Here is an 18968-nt window from a genome sequence, read left to right on the forward strand (position 1 = left end):
GGCAATAAAGTCTACAACCGTGTTTTTCAATGATTAGGTTGCAAATGTAGTGGGTAGTGAATCATGACTGCTATCTTTTCTTTTTTTCTTAATGAAACTGAGTAAAAATGTATGAGAAAATATTATGCCTGATCAGGGTAGATTCTATTGTGTGAAACCTTTCAGTTATGTCTCTATTGGTTCATCACATACGATGTATTTGCCATGCGATTTGAGATTAGGAAAAACTTCAAAGACACATAGGTGAGCTTTCTCTTGACATGCTGTACCACATAATTCTTTGTTTTGAATGCTCTCCTGTGCATTGTAGGATGTTAAGTGGCACCCTCAGCCAATCTAGATGCCAGTGTCTCCTCCTCTTTCCCCCAAGTCATGAGCGTCAAAAACCCGCCCCAGACACTTCCATGTATCCTCTGATGGCAAAATCACGAAGAACCAGAGGTCTAGAGATAATTACACAAAGAATGAAGGAAGTAGGGTAGAGAAAAGACAACTGAAAGAGTATCAAGGAAAAGAGATTGCAGGGAGAATGAATACTCTCTTCAGATGTCCGTGCCACTTAAACTATTGATGGGAGGTGGAACTATAGACCAAATGCTAAAATTTTCAAAGATTGAGGCCAGTAACCCAGAAAACCATCAATGAGTGGTCCCCCACCCTAGGTGTACCTTAGAACCATCTGGAGAACTAATCTACCAATGTCCAGACCCATCCCATCCCAAACCAACTACAGGTGACTCTAAGTCAGAGACCCTTGCAGAAGAACTCACTCTACAAAGCCCTGCTTATACATCACCCCTTTCATGAAAATTTCCCTCTTAGTTACCTTTTTCTCCTGAACCCCATTATTATTACCAATTTTGTTTTGCTTCTCACTTACATGTGACATCACAGAAAAGAATAAAAGGCTCTAAAAGCAGAAGAAAATGTTCATTTGCTAAAGAATTTTAGAATCAGAGAAAAGTGAGGAGAGAAGCCCTTTGGGAAATGTTCCTCTTGAGCTTTGGGCCATACTAGCCTCTCAAGGTCTTCCAGACCAGTGTGATTCTCAGAGGAGAGACAAGCTTCTCAAGTGGCACTGATAAGCATCATTAGAAACATAAGCGCTTTGGTTATGCTGCAATAAACCCTTGTTGAAACTAATGGTTATTGCCCTAAGCGTTCTCCAAAAACTGTACCAATATTTACATTGCAGCACAATTTAAGCCACATTTATCATCTGGTCGCCATTTTATTCTTAATATTCACCACACGTAGCTAACTTCTTGTTAAAAGAAACCAATAGCTTCAAATCTCGAATTTGTATGTGTGATGAGGTGAGGGGAAAAAGGAAGCAATCTTTAACAGCCCTCTACTCTCTCCCATGAGAATACACTGCAGAATAAATTAAAACAATAACCATAAACTGATTTTCCTGGTTGATTAAACACACACATCTATAAAACATCACTAAATTCCCAAAAACCTACCATAGATAAAGGTAACAAGTAAAATAGCCCAAATACTTATTTTTTTTTTCCCCAGCTTGGTGAAACTGATAAAATTGAATTAACTTATCTTCATTGAGATTCTAACTTTCATCAGTAATCAGGTAGAAAAAAAGATCTGCATAACAAAAGGTACTGGTTCCTCTAAAGAAGTGCTTCTCAAACCTGGTCCCTAACCCAGAGGACCCACCTCACTGAGGAGCTTGTCGAAATGCAAATAATCAGACCTCACCTAAACCCTACAGAAACAGAAACTGGAGCCCAACAATCTGGGGTTTAACAAGTCCTCCAGGTGATTGTGATGCATTTTAGTTTGAGAACCAGTGATCTAAACTGAAGCATAATTTTCAAATTGTGCAGTCAGGGCTTCCAGTGGTTTGAGATCCACTCACAAAATCCACAGGGTCACACGGTGTATACTTTGAAAAAAGGATGGAGTGTCACTGCTTTTGAAAGTTTGGTTCTAGCTGTAAGGGCCAAAAACTCAATATATTCTATCAAGATTTCAAAAGTTACATTAAGAGGCAGGGTTGAAATGGTTCAAGTTTACATGATTTATCTAACCTAGGGGTAGTGGGAAAGACCTGGGTTCAAATGCCAGCACAGCCATCAAGCAGAACCTCTCTGGGCCTCAAGTTTCAGGAGGTCTGCTATCTAGGAAGATTCCCCAACCAACCAGGGGCTTTTCCCCTTCAAGGACCACCACTGGTCTTCCCTCAGACAGGATAACAAAGGAGAGTGCTTGCTAAAAGATGGGTTTGTTTTATTTTCATTGCTCTGCTGGGAACAAGGGTAAGCAGCTTTTCCTGAAAATATCCTTTACATTGAAGATATTTGCTAAAACTTGGAAAAATCTCAGAATTTTAGAAGATGATTAATTGAAATTTTCCAGAAATAAGAGATTGTTATAGGAGGACTCACAGCAAGTAAACATGATTATTTCCCAGTCTTTGGGTCCCCAAAGAGGTCCTGATGTGTTTCCTATGTATTAAAAGAATAGTGTTTTCATATAGAAAAACCTGCATATTTGAACAAGTAAACCAATAAAGGTATATAATGAGAGAAGGTTAATTATCTTCTCTTTCCCACTAGCAATTTTAAACAATATCAAGTTTTGTATGTCCTTCCACATCTTTCTCCAAGGTCATACACTTAGGACTTCTTTTTTAAAATCAGAAATAGGATCAGACTACTTATGATATTCTGTAGCTAGTTTTTATTATACATGTAGTTTTATGTAATATATCATGAACATCTCTCACAAAACAATCCATAGTATTAACATACCTTACTGTTTTTATTCTACTGACATTCATGTTGTTTCTAGTTTATTTACTATCGTAATCCCACAGTAAACATCCTCATATGGAGATGCTTACCTGCCAGTATTTTTATTTCTGTAAAACTAGGGTTCAAATGTGGGATTGCTGAGCTATAGCATGCAGGCTCCAAACTTTCCCAAGTCCTCTCTTTTCCCCCAAAGTCTTCAGCAATTCACATAACCACCAAGAGAGTCGGAGAGTTGCCCTGCCACACCCAACAGAAGATGTTACTACTCTTTTAAAAAGTGTACCACTAAATTGGGTGTGGTGGTACATTCCTATAACCCCAGCAGCTTGGGAGGCTGAGGCAGGAGCACTGGGGGTTCAAAGCCAAAGCCAGCCTCAGCAACTGTCAAGGTGCTTATCAACTCAGGGAGACCCTGTGTCTAAATTAAATACAAAATAGGGCTGGGGATGTGGCTCAGTGGTTAAGTGTCCCTGAGTCAAAAAAAAAAAAAAAAAACTCTCTATTTTTTAATTTGCATTTCTCAGACCATTAGTGATGTTTTGAACCTTTTCTGCTGACCGATCATTTGCATCTCTTAATTTGCATCTCTTCTTCTGGGAATTGCCTATTCACATCCTTTGATCATCTTTCTATTGTTTTGTCCTTTGCACAGCATTTAATCACACCCTCAATCCCCACCCTCAATCGACTAGATACACAAAATACAAGAGTATCATCCTCCAGAGACCCAGAGACTGAATATTTCAGGTAAGCGCAGGGTCTGTCTTAATAAGAACATGGTAAACCTTCAAGAACATTTGCTGAATTTTGTTTGTTAAAATTGCAGCTAGAAAAGTATAAAGGAAATACAAATGTTCATTACTTGTTCTACATTTTCAGCACAGCATCAGTTTGACCAAAACTAAATTGTTGGTTAAGAGAAAAAACAAAATCATGGTCTTGGCACTAACTCTGAAAATCCACTGTGAAATGGATAAATGAGCCCAGTTCTAATTCATAGCTGTGGCTGACACATAAATAAAGGCTCTTACAACTAAAGCATTTTGTACCCAGCCTGGTCCACCAGCTGCCATTCAAATGGCACCTGCCACAGAGCCAAAGGTTGTTAGATAGTCCATGAACAAGAAAGGCCTACCTTAAGTATTTTATTCCTTTTTTGTTTTTGTTTTGCCCCTGCCTCCAAGACTTGCTTACCTTTCAAAATTGCCTCCTTATGGGGGTTGGGGGGTGGCCTGCAGAGAAATTTGGCAGAGTTCAGATTCCTAAACTCTTTTAACTTTAGGGAAAACATCTGGCTAGGCCCACCATTTATCCCCATTATTTGTAATAGTTCTGTTTGGCTTATGTTTTAACTAGTCTCCTTATTAAATATAAAAGCAATAGGATTAAAAAGTTCTGGGGGAAAGTACTGTAATTAAAAAGGCACCAGTTGGGTATGTAAAGCTATAATTCTGAGCGACTCATTATATTTTTCTTCTTCTCTTTAAAGGGTTTTGTACTCAATTTTAAAAGACTTTGAATTATTTAACTAATTTTTAATACTTCCTGTATTAGCCAAACACCACCCAAAATCTACAAGAAAACATTATGACTCAAAAGTTCTGGAGCATAGTGTCACAGATCACAAACTAGAGATACTGTCCCAAGAGTCTGAGCATGCCCCCACACATAAACACAAACAATACAGGGCCTGACAAATTGACTAGCAACTTTCCAAAATGCATAGGTATTACCTAACCCTTTGAAATTACAAAATCTTAATAGGAAAAAAAGGCAGGAACTTTAATCAAGCCATGAAGTTATGATAATAGCAATCAGGCAAGAGGCAACAAAGCCCAGTTTTGAAAACATAAAAAAGAGATAAATATTAAGGTAGTAAACTTGGGAGTAAGTACTGGAGGTATATAATAAAGTTTCTCTTTGAGTTGTTTATATAAAATTTTAATATGCACAAAAATATGTGACATAGTTATAGAGTAAAATGGTAAAATTAATAAACATATTTAGGTGTGTAATTCTTTCTCTGAGCATACATGATAAAAAATTATAATGTTCATCACCTGTAACTGCTTATGAAAACGAATGATGTTCTGGGAGTAGAGGGTGATGGGAATCACTGTAATTTAGTGAAAGAAAAGAAAATGGAATAAAAAATCACACACATGCACATGTGTGTGCATACACACACACACACACACACACACACACACACACCCTTTCTTAAATTTTATCTTCACTTAAGAATATTCTAGGGAAGAGTGTTTGCAAAAACACAAAATGAAACAAAAACCTTGAACAAGTAGAGTCAGCAGTAGGTGAATTAAAAATACACAGATAGCTTACAAATACTGAGTACCTAGTAACTCATTCAGCAGGGTTAGATTTTTCAAAGTTCACTTTCCCTTTGAAGATAGAAGTGCAACATCAATGCCTAATATAAAGACATCCTAGTAATTATTTAATGCCTACTAGATAACTGAAAACTGTACAAAGGCAAAGAGAAAATGGTGGTTCCACCAGTGAGAAAGAGGTATTTCCTACCACCTCTCAGACTGGAAACTTCATAAAACAGATGGAGGTTTTCTGCACTACTTTCTCTTCTAAATTGGAGAAATGTTATGTTGGTGTTTTCCACTATTCTTAATGCTCAATGTAAAAAAAGAAAGAAAAAGTGTTCCTGCAGGTAACCCTCCTGCCCCAAGGCCACATTTCCCACCCACTATCCTCCTCAATTTTTGCATAGATAAATGAGCAATCAAGAAGATAGAATCTTGGAAACTCAGTGTGTGACATTCACGTGGGAAGCACTTATTGAAGTGAATAAATAGCAAAGAAGCAGCCTAATAATACCTGACATCACATCTAGATGAAAGCCTCTGTACTTCCTCCACATACAATTCCCCCCCTTCCACATACAGTTCTCCCTCTGCCCCACATTTTTGTGGTTCTTTCCATCCTCTCCAATGATGAAGACCCAATATGCTGACATGACCTCAATACTGTGACATCATTTCATTAAGACTTCAAGGAGAAAAGCTGGGACATTCTTGCACTCATCCCATCCCATCATAGGTCAGCAAACACGCCCCCACCCCCAGTCCCTTCACAAAGCAAAGATCAATCTATCTACAAAAGTAAAGATTTTCCACCTCCCAGCTAAGAAGTCCCCACCTCCAAGCTCTAGAAAAGAGGATAACCAGCAACCTGAGGAACGCCTCACTCAGCACACGCAGGCGCTCTTGGAAACAAAAGTGGTACTTAAAGCACCTGGGTGCTTGAAACCTATGTGTATTTTCGGACCCGTTTCTCCAGAACATCATCCCTGTTCTCCTGCCTTAAATTGTGTCTCTGACAATATCAACTCCTCAGCTCATTCCTCTTGTCTTCTGGAAATAACCACGGGTTAGTTTTCACCACGAGCCGCAGGAATTCTTCCTTTGCCCGTTATCTCGGCTCTTCCGCAGCATCAAGAACGCAAGTTTCCCCCACGCGTCACCTGAAGCCCCAACTTATGGAACGCCCCCCATTCCTCGCCTACAGCAGCAGGCACTATCCTAAGAGCCCAGCACGTAGAGGCCAAGCGCTTACTGCTTTGCCGCCCCAGCCAAGGAGGCGACTGGAGGCTTTTGGCTAGCAGACCCAAGCCAGGCCCTCGCCAGGATCCGCGAAATGGTGCGCTTCCTCTCTTGCCGGGAGTGAGCCCTAGCGCCCGGCGGATCATGAAGGCGACCTCGAGCGCGGGATAAATGCTCTTCACCCAGCGCAGGGCCCGGGACGCGGCCGTGCGCACAGCTCCGAGGGAGCGCCGGGGGCGGCGGTAGGGAGAACACGCCTGGGAGAGGGGCGTGTTCCCTGAATCTCGGAGCACTAAGGCCGTATCCACGGGACAGGGACACCGGGGAGCCAAGCGCTAGGTCAGTAACCACCGCTCTCAGCCCCAAATACCGTGGGGCCGGCCTGGCAACGCGCTGTAACCCGCGCGCCCTTGCGGGGACAGCCGCCTCCGCGCCTGCCTTAGCGCGCAAACTTTCCCAGTGACAATCGCTCCTGCCTCCCTGCGGAGCGTCGCGCTATCCTTGGGGCTCAGAAACTGTTCGCCCCCTCCCCTCCGCAGCCGAGACCCACTGAAAATATGGCGCCCTCGAACGTCGTTCCTCCGGCCCCTCAGGGATCCCGAAATGCCTGTCTCCAGGTCCCTGTGGCTCCTGGTGGGCGCGAAATCAAAGCTCGTGGGGCCGGGGAAGGAGCAGCTCAGCCAGTGAGAGGCCACCGCTCTAGATCCAAACCCTGCCCTTGCTTTCGGCCGGGCGCTTCCCCAGTCTCTCAGCGGCCAGCAGTTTGCTAGTGGCGAGAATGGCAAGTGAAGGGGAGTCGTGGAGTCTGGAGGTCTAAGGGTCTAGCTCTGAGAAGGAGCTCCCGGTTGTCTTTGCCGGGAGCCTCGGCAGGAGTCTTGTTTGCAAAGTGGCGTTGGAGTCCGGGCGGCCAGTGCTGGAATGAAGCCGCTCCGCCCTCGCCAACTCTCCTGGCGCGGGGGCCCGGTCGGGGTCGAGGGGACACTCCATGCAGGCGGGGCCGCTTTTCAAAGCCCAGTTACCGGAAACCCGCGGGAGCCCCGGAGGGGATCAGCTGCCCACAGCCAGGAATCCGCTCTCAGGCGCCGGCTGCGAGACTGTTTGCAAACCGCGGCGCCCCAGGTCGAGTGCAGTGAAACATACATGTGCAATAGACAGGTGCAATAATTTCATTTTATTTTTATTTTCCTGCAAAAAGCCCTCCCAGAACATGAAATCTGGGAGCTTTGCGGGTTTTTTTCTGCATTGGCATCACTCACGAGATGCAAAAGGGAGGAAAAATCATCCACATTTTCCTTCTGGAGAGGGGAGGGAAAAGACAGGAGAAATTCATGCAGCGTGCATGCAGCTGGAGGAAGAGAAAAACCCGAGTGAGCCGTGCGCCTTACCGGGGGATGCATTTACTGTCTCATTGCAGAGCGCCTGCCCCGGAGTGCAGCCGGCGTCCCCCCGCGCGCCCGGCGATCGCTCCGCTCCCGCAGCCGCCGCAGCCGCCTCAGCCGCTGCCGCCACCGCTGGCTCCGGGCGCGGAACAAGAGCCGAGGGCGAGCGCGAGCGCACGGCCCGCGAGCGCCAGGAGGGCAGGAAGCGCGTCATCACTCGGGGACGGCGCTGCTCCGGTGCGGGCCCGGCGCCGCACGGCACCTGAGTCGGGCCGGCACCGATGCTCTGGAGACTCGCTAAGGTCTCTATACAGCGGTGCCTTGCCGGGAGGCTCTGCGAGGGAAGGCAACGGGCCCGCGAAGTTTTCGCGGGGAGACGGGGTGCAGAGTGTCTGCGAATCCCCGGAACTCGGGCTCTGCTGTGTAAAGGGGATTAGGTGGGGAGGGACTCGGCATCTTGTGGAATGGGGCCCCTGGGTCCTCCGAGTGCCTTCCCGGGAACATTGGCCAAGTCCTGGAGAAAGCGAAGTGTGGCTCTTACCGTGGGTGAAGTTCTGCCGCAACGCGGGTGGCGGGAACCCCGAGCGAGCTTGCCCCCTTCAGCACGTTCACCGACGCCCTGCTGGTCGAAGGTCACTTAGGGATTTGGGGGAACGACTTGAGGGATGAGTGGAAGAAGAGGCGTGTTCTGTTTACAAAATAATTAAAAATTTTCTCCCGTCTACCATGCCCTTGAATAACATCAGTTATATACTTTGCCCCTTCAATTTATAGCTATTGGGAAATGCCATAGGATAATGTGGATCAATGTGAAGATTATTAAGGAGGCAAGGATGTACCCTGTTATCCCATTTTAAAAAGTTATCCCGTATGGAAGGAGGCAGAAAAGACTGGGCAAATAATACCAATGCTTTCACTGGGTCTCTTGGTGATTGGTGGGATTGTGGATGGGTTTTCTTTTTCTGCTTAATTCTAATTTTTCTGTAAAGGAGACATTAGTGTTGTAATTTCAGGGGGAAAAATAAAGTAAGAAATAGTTTGGTGCTTTTCCCCTCACCCCAGTACAGAATGGCCAGGGTAGACCCCTCTTTCCAAAGAATAGGTACCAAATCTCTTTAGTTACTCAAACTCTTTAGTTACTGCAACTTTCCATTGTTTTTTAGAGCATGAAACAGCTGTCACTGTAGACTCAAGAGTGTGTTGATTTTGTAAATTGAAACTGTCTCGGAGAAGCCCACTGGAACATTGGATAAGACTGGACATTCTGTAAGAACAATTGCATGTTCTTATCAAGACTGACAAACTTGATTGTATGACTTAAGAGATCTTTATAACCTTAGAGTACGACTTTGTAACTTATTCTCTTTGTAGAGAATAAACCTTACAAATCAAAAACACAATGAGAACCAATCAGTGGTCACTTGAGGAAGTCCTAAAAGTTGCAGAGCACAGACTGTTTCTAATTGCACAGGTAAAATGCTTCTGTTCACCCATTTTTAAACATTCATCAGCCTAACAGAATAACTAGTGGTGGCAAGTCACATCAGGGAGTGGTTAAAAAAAAAAATGTTTCAGTAAGAGCCTGGTAATAAGCTCATTAATGCCATTTAAGTTATCCCTTCATTCACTGACAAATAGTAACCATATTTTTATAGCTCCAGTGCCAGGATTACAAAAGACATGTATCAAAAAAGAAGAAAAGTCCATTGCATCTGATGTGATTTTCTCCTCTCCCCAGTTCATGGGGTGTAATGGCTACCCATAAAGCATATCATAATCAGTTTGTTTCCCCCACACCCTGTTGGATTTCAAGCTTTCCCATCATTTATCCCATCTTCCTTGAAGTATACCCACATTTTTCCACTACACAACATCGAGATGCCAGCCAATTATAAGGTAAACCCCATGAGAGTAAGGATCTTGTCTTCATTTCTATGCCTAAAAAAGAGCCTGGCACATAGTTGGTGCTCAATAAATATTTGCTTCATATAAATAGCATATTTGTACACTATTTGTTTAGTTCCTGAGATATTAGAAACATTCTTTCCTATTAGACAGTCAACATAATCCTGGAATGCTTCCACATAGACTTGTAGCCTTGGTTTAATCTAGTAATTTTACTCTTTTCAAAGAGTAAATCTTAGGATATTCAAAGCAGTGAGGTGCAGGTGTCTGAATAGCTATGATTACAAATCCAATTAGTACTATTCCGTGGCTCTCTTAGATCAGTTAAACCTTTTCAATTGATCTAGTGAAAAAGAACGTCAGTCCTAAAATTCTTTGCTTATGTACTAGCTTCAAACCAACTGACTTTGAATATTTCATTTTTATAATACTTCAGTTTCTATAACCACTCATTATTTCAAAGGTATTTGCTGATTCTTTAGAAAAACCACTAACTATTTTATTGCCTATACTTTTCAACAAATTCCCCCATAGAAGTAAAATTGATTTTATCAGTCAGTAACTTATTGTAACTTCTCTGAAATTGACTCTCCTCCACTAGACCTGAGAAGTGATTTCTAAATTTAGAGTCAGATATTAGTACCCTTTATCTTTACTAGTCACAGTGGTCATAGTATTACAGACCAGAAAACAAAACTAAGACAACAACAACAAGTCCCAGCTAACTTCTTTTAAAAAGGTTATACTTGGGGGATTTGTTTCTACCAGCAGAGGAAAACAGATGGTACTTTCTCTTAAGAGTATGTAGGACCTGAGAGAACAACTCATTCTATCCCAGCAATTTCCAAAGCCTTTATACATGTCCTATTTCCTGCTCAGCATATTATGGGTAACTGAAAATAGATACATTTTGTATACATAAAGAATACAACTTTTACAGGGGTGGGTTGAGGGTGGGGTAGGGAGTGGCTTATGCCTATGACTTGGGAGGCTCAGGCAGGAGGATTGTAGGTTCAATGCCAGCCTCAGTCACTTAGTGAACCCCTAAGCAATTTAGCAAGACCCTGTCTGAAAATACAAAGGACTAGGAATGTGGCTCAGAGGTAAAGTGCCCTTGGGTTCAATCTCCAGTAAAAAAAAAAAAAAAAAAGAAGAAGAAGAAGAAAAGGCAACATTTGAAGAAGCAAATAACAATCACTTAACAATAAATAACAATCACTTAACAATAAATAATCTGAAAGAAAAACTATTTTTTTCCACAAGTTAGATCTATAATTACTGAACTAGACATTACTTGATTCTAAAGAGCTGAATGCTGAGAGATTGCTCTCCCCTCCTCCTGTGGAACTTAACTTTCTGACATCCTGTCTGCATCTGTATGAATCTGGGATCAAATTCATTCAGCTTTCGTACCTGAACAAACCCAACTGTATTTGGTGGGATTATTTGAAACCCATCAAATTTGGAATTAAAAAGAAATTCCACCAGATATTCCACTTTTATTTATAAGATCATATTTTGTGCCACGGTAAACTATCTTCTAAGGGATTCTTTGATATAGAATACACCACAGTTCATAGATTCCCCTCCTTTCAAGAAGCTTATATCCTCTCCCAGGAGTAAGGTAGAAGTAGAAATCACATTTTCTAAAAATTGCCTATTACTCAGAACCAGTGATGAAAACAAAATATTCAAACTTCTATTCTCATTTGACATCTTCAGGTTTTTAAAATTTTCCCCATCTCTTTTATAATTATAAACTCTAGGAGAGAATATTACTAAGTTGAAGGACAACATAGAGTAAAGATTTTTTGTTGTAATTGTTTGTTGTTTTGTTTTGTTTGGAGGTACTGGGATTTGAACCCAGGGGTACTTTACCATTGAGCTACACCTCCAGCCCTTTAAAAAAATTGTTTTAGTTTGGGACAGAATCTTGCTGAATTGCCCAGGTTGGCCTCAGACTTGTTATTCTCCTGCTTCAGCCTCCACAGTAGCTGGGATTACAGTGTATGCCTGGTTATAAGTTATTTTTATTTTATTCAAAAAGAAGATATTTGACATTTTGCAAGAATTAATATATTTTATCTTTTTAGCTATCTCTGAGTAGAGCTTCATCTTATTCCTGACAATTCAGGATGAAGTGATAGATATAAATCTAATTCATTCTCATTCTCCCCCTGCCCTCTCTTTCTCAACTTCAGTTGAGGCACAGGTTTATTTAGAAAAGCAAGGAGAACACATCCAAGAGGGAATATAGGCTATCTCAAGAATAATAAAGTATCTCTTTTAAGAGAAGACATTGGTCATATAGATTCAGGAAATGATTGTTATCATTGTATTCAACACAGGACGTTCTTGAGATAACTTTTTCTTTTATTATAGTATATATAACACACTACAGAAGTTTTTTGAAGTGTCTCTGGAGCAACATCCAGAAGAATACCAATAATTATTTTGCTAAATTGGATTTATTTTTAATTCAAATCAAATTGTTAATATAGAGTGAATAGTTTGGGAGGTAGCATGTTTTTCTTTTGGCTGACTTAAGAAGAAATGTAGGGCTGGGGATGTGGCTCAAGCTGTAGCGCGCTCGCCTGGGATGCATGCGGCCTGGGTTCGATCCTCAGCACCACATACCAACAAAGATGTTGTGTCCGCAAAAACTAAAAATAATAAATTTTTTTTTTAAAAAGAAGAAATGTATGGGGTTATACTGTGGTTAAAGTTCTTTTTAAAGTTATTGTGGATCTTCAAAACTGTTTATTACATATGTGACTTTTATGACTCTGATCATTTGAGATTTTTATAAAGTATTCTAATAGAATAGACAATATGATTGATGTATGTACATTCCATGTATGTATTATATATCAAAATGCATTCTACTGTCATGTATGACTAAAAAAATTTTTAAAAAATAAAAAAAGTATTCTATATAAATATGTTTTCATGAAATGTTCTATAATATCAAGATATTAAAGGAAGACTTTAAAATTAAAAAGAAAAAATTTAAATCTGTGTTCATAGCCCATTGACCTCTTGGCTCAGAAAGACCCTCAGGAACTTAGCAAGATCCTATATTTTTTTAAAAAGGATGGGAAATGTAGCTCAGTGATAGAGAATCCCTGGGTTCAATCACCTGTAGAAAGAAATAGAGAATGAAAGAAGGAAAAAAGAAAAAACTTGGGGGGATAAGACCAATTGTAATTTTATTTTATTTTATTTTTTTATTGTTGGTTGTTCAAAACATTACATAGTTCTTGACATATCATATTTCACACTTCGATTCAAGTGGGTTATGAACTCCCATTTTTACCTCGTATACAGATTGCAGAATCACATCAGTTACACTTCCATTGATTTACATATTGCCATACTAGTGTCTGCTGTATTCTGCTGACTTTCCTATCCTCTACTATCCCCCCTCCCCTCCCCTCCCCTCTTCTCTCTCTACCCCCTCTACTGTAATTCATTTCTCCCCCTTGTATTATTTTTCCCTTTCCCCTCACTTCCTCTTGTATGTAATTTTGTATATCCATGAGGGTCTCCTTCCATTTCCATGCAATTTCCCTTCTCTCTCCCTTTCCCTCCCACCTCTCATCCTTGTTTAATGTTAATCTTCTTCTCATGCTCTTCCTCCCTACTCTGATCTTAGTTACTCTCCTTATATCAAAGAAGACATTTGGCATTTGTTTTTTAGGGATTAGCTGGCTTCACTTAGCATAATCTGCTCTAATGCCATCCCCAATTATAATTTTAAAATAATGTATCCATTATCATTTAGGAAATATTGCAGGTCTACCTAAAATGGAATGGATTTGTTCTAAACAAAAATTATTATTTCATGTGTAAATTAGACATGAAATAATCTTTTTTGTTTAATTTATAAATTAAAGTGATCAACTGAAAAAATAGTAAATATAAGCAGAAAATACTTGGATTTTTATTGTAACTTCAGGGAGGTAACTGGTGACTTTGTATTTACTTAAGACCAATAAATATGTCTGGTACAATTTTTATTTTCCTATTTTTTAAATCAATTTGACAAAGTGTTTACAGAGTTGATGCCAGGACTCATGAGCAAGACAGTCTCTTTCCCAAAATAAAACGTAACCCCTCTTTTCAGGAGACCTGACACTCCTTTTTAAGATTAGAGAAGTCACACCAGATATTCAAATTGATTATGTTGGTAAAAAGTCTTTTTCTTTTTCTCTTTTCATCTTATGATTTCCTTCAGAATTATGAGTTTCAGACGTTTAGAAAATACCAGAAGAAAACTTTTTTTTTTCCCTGAAGGCAGTTCCAGGCCCAAAGGAATAGATGGGGTTCTGTTGTCCTATATCTGTTACCCATAGCAGACTAGGCATGGCCTAGAAGCTTTAAGACTAACTCCCTCCATTACCAAGAGTTCTGATGGACTGTCTCATACATTTGTTTGTCTCACCATTTTAAATATACTTCTACTTCCTCCCAGATCCACCTCCTAGCATGCCATTGGCTCAGGAGCTTTTGCTTTTCTTCAGATTACCTATAAAGGTCATTCCACTGAGATTTGGCAGACTTTTAGCATTTCTACTTCATTTTATCTTTATTTTCAGGATTAGTCAAAAACATCCTTGCAAAGACTGTAAAGCTGGCTTTCTATGTCATGAGAAAAGTCAGAAGACAGCTAAGGCAAGAAGGAAGAAAGAAGGACATACCTATTCAGGTAACTTTTAATGCAACAACTCTTAACATTATTTTTAAATGTTTTCCCATTGCAATTTAAGGTAAGAACAAGAAAAATAAACTCTAGTACCAACTCAATTAGCTAAATAGTTTTCTACCTGAAGATGACAAAGAAATAATGTTTTATTTTCCCTAACATCAGAAAGATTATTTACAGAAGCGTAATTTTGATCATCTATAAAACTAAAGGTTTTTAAATCTTTTATTTTATCTGGTAGTAGTACTGGAGATTTAAACTATGAGTTCTCTGCTGTAAGCTTATCTCCCACCCTTTTTCTTTTTATTTTGAGACAGGATCTTTCATTTTTCCAGGCTGGCCTTGAACTTGTGATCTTCCTGCCTCAGTCTCCTGAGTAGCTGGGATTAAGGCTTGTGCCACTGCACCCTGCTTTAAATGGCTTTAAATGTAATCATATTTAGCTCAGAACCACACAAATACTATGGGAAAACTGAGCTCTTACAATAATCAGTGGCATGGAAGTATAATTTTAACATCACTTAGCTCTCTGGGTCCACTCCATGCTACTCTCTTACTTTATGGATTGATATAATAGCTAAGTACAGAATGCCCAACATAAAAACTTTCTAAATTCATTGGGCTTCAGTTATTCTACTGACTGGCAAATCCTTTCTTCCTTGCCTGTAACAATTGGTACAGCCATGTAGATTTCTGAATGGAAAATAAAGACAATGAAAATAAAGGAATCAATCATACTCAATCATAAAAAAAAGTTTCCTTCTTTTATGCCTACAATCAAAAGTAAGGCATTGATGAATTGATACTAAACTCTGTCATTTTGATGCTGACATGTGCCTGAGTCATCACACTGAGCCATAGTATCTAGTACCCATAGCATTGTCATTTTGTTAAAGTGATTCTTTCCAATAAATGTGACCCTCACATACCCACTTTTTATAATCAGTAGATGACCAGGGCATTAGGAGGGGAAAAATGAACTAGGAAGAGGGCAAATTTATAAAACTAAAATTCTTTTCTTTTGTAATGTTTCCATCCCCTCTTTTAAAAATTTGATCACTCCTTTCTTTGGTGTCCTTTCAGAATATTCTAGGCATATACAAGCATAGACATACATTCACTCTTTCCCACAATTGCTAGTATACTGTTTTTGCAATTTGCTTTTGTTGTTGTTGTTATATCTTTGTAGGTAGGTGTTTTTTATTTTAAATGTTATTATGAGAATTTTCAAACATATAACAAAAATAAAGATAGTATCATAATTAACCCCATGTAATTTATCATCTAACTCAATAATCTCATGATATGACTACTTGCTTCTCCTAGCACTTTTGTTGTATTTTATTTTATATTTTGTAGTACTGGGGATTGAATCCAGTTGTGCTCTACCACTGAGATACATCCTCAGTCCTTCTTATTTTTTTATTTTGAGACAGAGTCTTACTAACTTGCCCAGGCCAACTTTGAAATTGTGATTCTCCTGCTTCAGCCTCTCCAGTTGCTGCGAATACAGGTGTGCACCACCATGCCCAGTAGTATGGGCACATATTAAAGCAAATCTCAAGGCACCATGTCATTTTACCCATACTCACAAATGTATACTACTCCCTAAATCATGTGCACATTTTATCACATACACACATGGCATTGTCACACTTTATAGAAGATGTAATTATTCATAAATTAGTAACTATTCCTTGGTATCACCTATATTATGATCCCATCCAATCTGTATCTAGAGTCCCCTAATTGTTTTTAAAATGCCAAATATTGGGTTTGTTTCCTGTGTTTCTTAAGTCTCTTTTTATCCAGATATCTAGAATAGTCCATTCTTATTTCTATTATGGCACTGACTTGAATAAAATTCCTTATTTCCCTCTATAATGTTCCACATTTAGGACCTATGTGTTGCTAGGTTGTGATATTGCCTAACTTGGTTATCTATCCTTCTATGTAAAGTTGAAGTTGCTCGTAGCAGCTTAATTAGGTTCAGGTTTGACTTCTAGACAAACATACTTCTTATTTGGTGCTGGGAGTCTTGTATTACATTCCATCAAGAGAACATAATGCCATGGTGTTTGCCTTTCATGAAAGCTAAGACTAACCAATACATATTTAGGAGATGCCAGCAAGATCTGTCCTTTGTAAAGTTCCTATGAATCTTTTATCAAGTGCTTTCATCCACTGACTAGCGCTGCCTGCATTGATGATTCATTAAGGGGTGCAATACAGGGAAATTCTAGCATTATTATGTGAAAGAATATAGTGGGCTACAGTCATTGTCTTTCCCTAAAAAGACTCATTAGATCTTATAATTAACTGAATTGGAATATTTACATTAAAACTCATGGAAATATATCATAACAAGAATAAGCACTTTGAAGGATTAGGGGTATAGCTCAGTTGTAGAGTACTTACTTGAAGCCCTGGGTTCAATCCTCAGCACCACAAAAATGAAGAAGAGGAAGAGGAGGAAAGGAGGGAAGAGGAGGAGAATGAGGAACAGGAACAGGAAGAGGAGAAAGAGGAAGAGGAAGAAGAAGGAGGAGGAGGAGGCAGCATTGGCAGTAAGCAACAGTGGCTCCATGGTGGAGAAACAGAGATAAAACTGACATGGGGATAAGAATGCAGACTATATAGGGACTCAAGAGCTTCTCAGGGAGTGGCTGAGGAAGTGGAAAGTAAAAAGCAGTGAGCATTTAGGAAATGGTAGAGGAAGATTTGCTGGAAGGTGAAAAGTATTGAGAGATATCCCGGCAGGAGTGGATGGTCCAACAGAAAACTAGGAGGATAACATGTGCAACACTCTGGGTTTAATCCCCAGCATAGGAAGGAAGGAGGGAAGGGTAGATGGATTGATGGATAGATGAAAGGAAGGAAAGAAGGAAGGAAGGAAGGAACGAACAAACGAACGAACCAAGTGAGGAAGACTGAGACTTCAGAGGAGATTAGAAGGGAATTGAGGAGTGATCATCAGTGTTTGATGCTGGGAATATCTATCTTCTCAGGGATGGTGTCATGGCAACCTTATTTAAGGCTGAGTTTGTGAGGCAAGCTCACCCTAGTCTACCCCCATTTTCCTACAAATGCATTTACTCCAGTATTGGCCTTTGAGCTGGATAGTGAAACATTTATGAAGGGAAAAAAACACCAAAGTGACAAAGGTGTATATGTATATACAAATGCCCACTTGTGTTACCTTGCTTTCTGTAGAGACTGGGAAACTGACAGAGACCCTCCAAGGACTTATGGAAATAGTTTCTCCTAGGATGGAATAGGGGAACCCAAATTTGTGACTAAGCTCTGGAGGAGGCCTGGAAAGAAAACTTGTCCAGGATGGAATATTTTGTTGTTGTTCTCAGATTCCAGGAAGGTAAGATAAAACTAAAAGAACCATTAGAATTACCCAAAAACAAAGAATTGGGAGTTAATAGGGAGAGCACAGAGATGTTGAAGTGAATCAGGGACCCTGGGATCAGGAAGCAGCCAATCTCTATTCCTACCTGAGGGATCTGGCATAGGACATGATGTGGAATAAATGGGATACTTGGGTGCCCTTGCCATATGTATACTTCAGAAAACAAAAACAAATAGATATTTTAATTAATTAAAATAATATTAGGGACATCCTAGTGAATAGCACTAGGTCTTTCAATTAGTGTACTTTCAATACCTAGCACTGTGATAAGTACATGGAAAGCTACTGATATATTTTTTGAATGAATAAGCAGATTATGGATGGAACTCAAGCCAAAAGACCTGTTATTTAATAGGTCTTACAATAAGTGACCTTAACCCTTTGTGCCACCCACATCTCCATTGTCATCCCACAACTTATGTTCCCACTATGTTTTTACTCATAAAACTTAGACTTACTACATATTTACATTTCTGCCTCATCCACCAGACCAAGCTTCCTAATGGCTTACTTCCCAGGGGTCCATGTCTTATTTGTTTCCAAGTCTTCAGTTCTTATACTAGGGCCTAGTATAGAATAAGTGCTGAGCAAATATCTGCTTTTAGTGGCTGAAGGAATTATCAGAAAGTAACTTATTGAAGGACTTAGGTTTTTGTTATTGATTCAGTTCAGTGTAATCAAAGGTGCCATTTCTGAATCCCCACAATGTACCAGATGCTTCCACTGTATATTTGGAGTAATTTATATGGATGAGGAAAATTATCTGGAAGAGTCATCACAGAAGAAAAGGAGCCCCCTGGCTGGCCATGCTGCTCTTTGGAAGACAGTAAGCACTGCTTTACAGTTACAGTTTACTAGATCACCCTGATAGGGGCTGGATACCACCACTATGGTCTTGTGTTGGCTCTTAGTTTCTAACCCATTTATCTTTGTTGTTTTCTAGGTACAGACTCAGAAACCATTTCTCATTTCCATAAAACATGTATGGCTAAGAATTGCTCATTCCTTCAGAAGAGATACTGGCTTCCCATATTGCCACAGCCAGATAGACAGATAGCCAGATAGACAGTGATGAAATGTGAAACAACTTAAAAACTGAGGGGGATCTTTCAAGTCCCATATCTTTACTCTGCTGTTTTTTTAAGATTACACCAAAGACATTGGCCTGAATTTAATTTTGCAATTGAGAACTTATTTGAAAGATTCTCT

The 18968-nt window shown here is 40.0% G+C and overlaps 1 protein-coding gene across 6 annotated transcripts in view; it reads right to left on the reverse strand.

The window, feature by feature from the left end:
* Positions 1-8813, reverse strand: part of TLN2 (talin 2) — a 421584-nt gene extending 412771 nt beyond the window's left edge. For 3 of the 6 annotated variants that reach the window (XM_081293082.1, XM_081293076.1, XM_081293078.1), the window contains exon 1: positions 7738-8812. The gene's annotated coding sequence lies outside the window, so the exon portion shown is untranslated. Of the gene's footprint in view, positions 1-6902; positions 7648-7737 lie in introns of all 6 variants that reach the window. The other 3 variants (XM_081293081.1, XM_081293077.1, XM_081293079.1) reach the window with 3 other exon arrangements.
* Between the last annotated feature and the right edge of the window lie 10155 nt (positions 8814-18968).

This window comes from Spermophilus citellus (genome assembly GCF_964194105.1).
Source record: "Spermophilus citellus genome assembly, chromosome: 4".
Lineage (NCBI taxonomy): Eukaryota > Metazoa > Chordata > Mammalia > Rodentia > Sciuridae > Spermophilus > Spermophilus citellus.